Raw genomic sequence first — 6,000 nt, forward strand, 5'->3', positions numbered from 1 at the left:
CTCCCTCCTGGAAGCCCTTTTTGTATCCTCACTCCGCCCCCCAGCCTTTCAGAGGAACACATTAATAATCCCCTAAAACCCAGCTCAAGTTGCACATCTTCACTGCAGTTTGACCGGATGCTGTCCATTTTGCCTTATTATACAGCTTTTGTAGTATCTCTAACATTGTACTGCATTTGCATAGCTTCATGTTTGTCTGTCTCTGTAAGACTGAAAGCTTTTTGAGGTTAAGAATTGTCTGGCTCATCAGTTATCACAGGGACTCTAAACAGTGCCAGATGAATAGATTCTCAAAAAATACACTGAAGATGGAGTCTAGGTCAGCCAGAGTTTTTAAAGTCAGCTTATTCCATTTGCCACTTAGAGAACAAGAAGATGAGTCATTATGTAATGCTATATGTTTTCTTTTTAAGATTTTACTTTGTCCCACACACACAAAATGGCAAAACTAGATCTATAGAAGGCAGTCCATATCATGTATGGTGGAAGTGTTTATCTTTTTACATCACTTTATGATATAAACTGCAGACTAAACAAGTTGTGTTGTTACAGGGCTCACTGTCTTTCAAGGATGTGACTGTGGACTTTACCTGGGAGGAATGGCAGCTCCTGGTCCCCGAGCAGAAGGACCTGTACCCGGGATGTGACGTTGGAGAACTACAGCCACCTGGTGTCAGTGGGTGAGGACGGCTCCCCTGTGTCACTCCGAGGACACTCAGTCCATGTCTTTCTTCTCTCAATTGTTGAAAGTGCTGATGAATTTTGGCCTTCAGTTTTATAGGTCATAGATTCTTAAGCACCTGTCTCCATCCAAATAGAATATATATGCCTCCTTTCCAAGTGAAAGACCTATACTCTGCCAAGGTGTAAGTTTGCAGCCCCTCTCTGCAAAGGACATCTCATTGTCCTTTCTTCAGAGATGTCACTCTCCCAAGCCCAATAAATTAGACCCAAGTTCTCTTTGGTTTCTCCTTTACAGGGTTTCCGGCTATCAAACCAGAGGCCCTCTTCAGGTTGGAGCAAGAGCCATGGAGAGCAGAGGAAGAAATCTCCAGTCACCCGCATCCCGGTGAGTGAGTGTGTGAGAACCAGCTATATGGAACAAAGTTGAAGTAAAATTCCAGATTGTCAGTGAAGGATGGACACTGTTGAAATGTCTTGAGAGCTAGTTCTCTTTACAGTTCTTAAATCTTTGGAGGTGATTCAGAACAGTTGATACAATTTGTTCCCCTATATCTTAAAGGTGCGTCCAGTTACAATTCTACCCCAATAAGATTTTTCTTATGGTTGGCTTGAAGGAGATTTGACTTTGGGTGGTGAACACACAATGCAATATGCAGATGTTGTATTATAGAATTGTGTACTGAAGCCTATATAATTTTATTAACCAAGGTCATTCCAATACATTTAGTTAAAAAAAAAAAAAAAGCCTTGTTTTCCTCATCTGTCCTGGATGTGATTCCTATCTGTCTCATCTAGGACATTGGTTTCTTGCTTGGTGTCCTTCTTCCAAGGACCCTCGCCTTGCCTATCTCTTCCTCCTCTCCCTTTGCCACAGCTGAGATCCTGCTCTCCATCATCCTTGGTATAAAATCCCATCCCTTTCATGTCTCTGCGTAGACTGATACTTCTTTCTGTCTCCTATGTGGCCGAGGGAACCTTCTTGCCTGTTAACAGTGTCCCTTTTTCTTTCTGACATCTAGTCCTGTCTGGGTCCAGGTAATATCTCATTAACCTATTAGGTTAGTGCAAAAGTAATTGTGGTTTTCACAATTATTTTTAACTTTTTAAACCGCAATTACTTATGCACCAACCTAATACATCTCTCTGCGCTAATTTACTTTCTACTTCCTGGACTTCTGGGACTTTGCACTGCAAGACTCTCCCAAACTTTCTGTTATCCACTTTCTTTTCTTGACTTTTATTGTAATAGTCTTAATAATTTAATCCTTCTGAAAGCTTAAGCTCTTGGTTCTATGCTGGTGTTTACCAAATTGGCAAGTATTGTCACACTTAACCTCTAGACCTATATTTGCTTGCCTCCAGAGCACCTCCCCGTGAGGTTCTCTCAGTATAAATATCAGAAATGGAAATTATTTTATTTTTTAAATGACTCTTTATTTTCTTCCTCTTTTATACTAGCTGCTCCTGTACTGTTTATCCTGTAGCCTTGCTATGTTTTATTTTTTTCCCCCCGCTTAGACTATATTTTCCGGGAAGAGTTTTAGAGTTATAGGAAAATTGCAAAGATGGCACAAAGAATTCCCATATATCCCACGTCCAGTTCCCCTATGGTTAACACCTAACATCAGTGTGGTGCATTTGTTATGATGAATGAGCCAACATTGATACAATATCATTAACTAAAGTCCAGACTAGGGTTTCCAGGCGGGAATTCCTTCCTGCCCATTCTCGGGAATTTTTTTCGCTTTCCCGTTCCCGAATCCCGAGAAAAGTTGGTCGAGAAATCGGGAAAATTGGCTCCTTGAACCCAGTAATACCCACAATGGGAAATAAATGTACTACTTACAGTGGATCTCTTAGACATTTTTCCTGTTTGTCTATCTAAAGTTACATTGTGTTACAATGTTACACGACACCAGAATCAGATATCACATGACCAGCTAATTTTAGCTCTTACAAATCAAACATATTTGGTCATGGAGAACAGAAAACAGTTTGTATTTACACAGATTTACTAAGGAAATCTAAGGTAGTTTACCTTAATATGACATTGTAGTCATATCCTGGGTTGTGAAAATAAATATTTCTCTGTGTATAAATGCAAACTGTTTTCTGTTCTCCACGATGAATCGTTTCCACAAAGTGACGGCTGATACTACCAACCACATTCGATCAGTTTGTTTGCAGCTGACGATTGTGATGTATGTGAGTGTTCTTGGCTCTCTCAGCTTGTGGGTAAGTCAGTCTATTTGAAAACAACTTGCACTGCTAATATTTTATTCCAATATTACTATAATTTCCAATCTCATAATGTTTTGTGGCACTTTTTAGCTATAAATATTCGCTGCACAATATAGGTCTTTCTTAATTTTTTCTTAATGCTTTTAAAGGAAATAAAATTTGAATTGGTTAAATGTAAAAATAGAGATCTTGTGTCTCTCACAAAGTACTTGAGCAACATTAGTTGTCTATGTGAGACAGAAGAGGATGAATTTTCGCCTTGTCAAGTAAGAATGAAATTGCACGATTTGTGAAGTCATTAATGGAAAGACTTTTTAAAGGAACATTTATAGCAGAAGAAGTTCCGACAGAAGAAATAAAGTATGTCTTTACATAGAGTTCTGCCATTAAATTAGAATCTGATCTGAAGCGTGAATTGACTAAAGCAATATCAATTTTGACATCAAAGCCTAGCTGTATGCATGCAGACAAAATATTTGCTTCTCTAAGGAAGGAAATGAGCTTATATTAAATGAGGAAGGAAACTTCTCATATGAAGCAACGCATTCTCTCACTCCCAACTTGAAGATGCTTTTAGATGCACTCATAACAATTCGACCAATGTCTACAGAAAATGAAAGAAATTTTTCTACATCAAGTATATTTGTTACAAAGCGAAGATCACTATTGTCTAATCGGGCAATTAATACTCTATGTTTCTTAAGGTTTCATTTTAAAAATGACAAAAACTATTTGAAGTATTTTTTTAATTTTCAAATTAATAATATTTGCTTTTGTTTTCTATTAATGTTTAATTTAATAAAATATTTAAATGAGATTAGGAATGTTAATACATTGTGTGATATATGTAAAAATTCACTGTATGCTATAAGGTTTGGTTAAATAAAGTTTGTATTAATTACATTGTTTATATTTTGAGAAAACCTGAAATATAACAGAAACCTAGCCAAAATGATGACCCCTGTTTAGCGCTCAGGGCAAGAGATGCACTAGTCATGAAATTCCAGTCGACCTCCATTTAGGAAATTTTATTTACTCAAGTTTTGCCTCGACCTTTTGCATATAGGAGTGTCTTGAAACTTCTGAAAGACTGTGCCTGGGGCCATGAACCCTGGTTGCCCCACCTTCTCTACGGCTTTTCTATTTATTAACATTTACTGTTACAGCCATTATTACAGATGATGAACAAAAATTTTAAAAGACCATTTCGGGAATTCTCGAGAATTCTCAGGAAATACAATTTCCCATTCTCAATTCTTGAAGGTTCCAAAATGTCAGGGATTTGGAAACCCTAGTCCAGACTATAGTTTTTACCTAAAGTCCTTTTTTTCTATTCTAGGATTCCACCCAGGACACTGCATTATATTTAGTTGCTATGTATCCTTAGGCTCCTCATGACTATGAAAGTTTCTGAGACGTTCCCTGTTTTTAATGACCATGACAGTTGTGAGAAGTACTGATCAGGTATTATGTAAAATGTCCCTGTATTGGAATTTGTCTGATTTTTTTTTCCATAATCAGACTGGAGTTGTATATTTTTTGGGAGGAAGACCACAGAGGTCAAGTGTCATGCCATGCCAATAGTACATACCATCAACATCTTTGATCTCCTGGATGAGGTGTATTCGTCCGGTTTCTCTGTTATAAAGTCATTCTCCACCCCATCCCCAGCCTCCAACCCCACCCCCTCCACACACACCTTTCTGTGCTGTACACTTTGGAAAGAAGAAAATCTCTGTGCACTCCCATACTTAGGAAGTAGGGAGTTAGGTTCTGCCTCCTTGAAGACAGAATACATAAATTATTTGGAATTCCGTATGGGAGATTTATCCCTCATCCCCACCCCCCTGCCATCTGGCAACCCTCAGTTTTTTCTCAATACCTCTGAGACTGTTTCTGATTAGTTTGCTCAATTCTATTTTTTAGATTCTACATATAAGTGAGATCATATGGTATTTGTCTTTCTCCGTCTGACTTATTTCACTTAGCATAATGTTCTCTAGGTCCATCCATATTGTTGCAAACGGTAAGATTTCATTCTTCTTTATGCCCAAGTAATACTCCATTATGTAAATATACCACAATTTCTTACTCCAGTCATTTACTGATGGGCATTTTGGTTGTTTCCATGTCTTACCTATTGTGAATAGTGCCGCAATAAACAGGGGTGCATATATTTTTTTGAATTAGCGTTTTGGATTTCTCTGGATAGATACCTAAGAGTGGAATTGCTGGGTCATAAGGTAGTTCCATTTCCAGTTTTTTGAGACACCTCCATACTGTTTTCCATAGTGGCTGCACCAATCTGCAATCCCACCAACAGTGCACGAGGGTTCCCTTTTCTCCACATCTGCGCCAGCACTTGTTGTTTGTTGATTTATTGATGATAGCCATTCTGACAGGAGTGAGGTGGTAACTCTTTGTGGTTTTTATTTGCATTTCTCTAATTATTAGTGAGGTTGAGCATTTTTTTATATGTCTTTGGCCATCTGTACGTCCTCTTTAGAAAAATGTCTCTTCATGTCCTTATACCATATACAAGAATAAATTCAAAATGGATTTAAATTTAGACTTAAATGTAAGATTTGAAACCATAAAACTCCTAGCAGAAACTATAGGAAGTAAATTTACAGACATTACCCTTAGTAATATTTTTACAGATATATCCTCTTGGGCAAGGGAAGTAAAAGAAAAAATAAACATACGGGATTACGTCAAACTAAAAAGTTTTTTTCACAGCAAAAGAAACCATCAATAAAACAAAACGTCATCCTATTGACTGGGAGAAGATATTTGTCAACGATACATCTGATAAGGGGTTAATATCTAAAATTTATAAAAAACTCATTTAACTCAACACCAAAAAGACAAATAACCCAATTAAAAAGGGGCAGAGGGCATGAAGAGACTTTTTTTTTCTTTAAAGATTTTATTGGGGAAGGGGAACAGGACTTTATTAGGGAACAGTGTGTACTTCTGGGACTTTTCCAACTCAAGTTGTTGTCCTTTCAGTCTTAGTTGTGGAGGGTGCAGCTCAGCTCCAGGTCCAGTTGCCATTGCTAGTTGCAGGGGGCA

This window comes from Rhinolophus ferrumequinum, chromosome 15 (genome assembly GCF_004115265.2).
Source record: "Rhinolophus ferrumequinum isolate MPI-CBG mRhiFer1 chromosome 15, mRhiFer1_v1.p, whole genome shotgun sequence".
In the NCBI taxonomy this organism is placed as follows: domain Eukaryota; kingdom Metazoa; phylum Chordata; class Mammalia; order Chiroptera; family Rhinolophidae; genus Rhinolophus; species Rhinolophus ferrumequinum.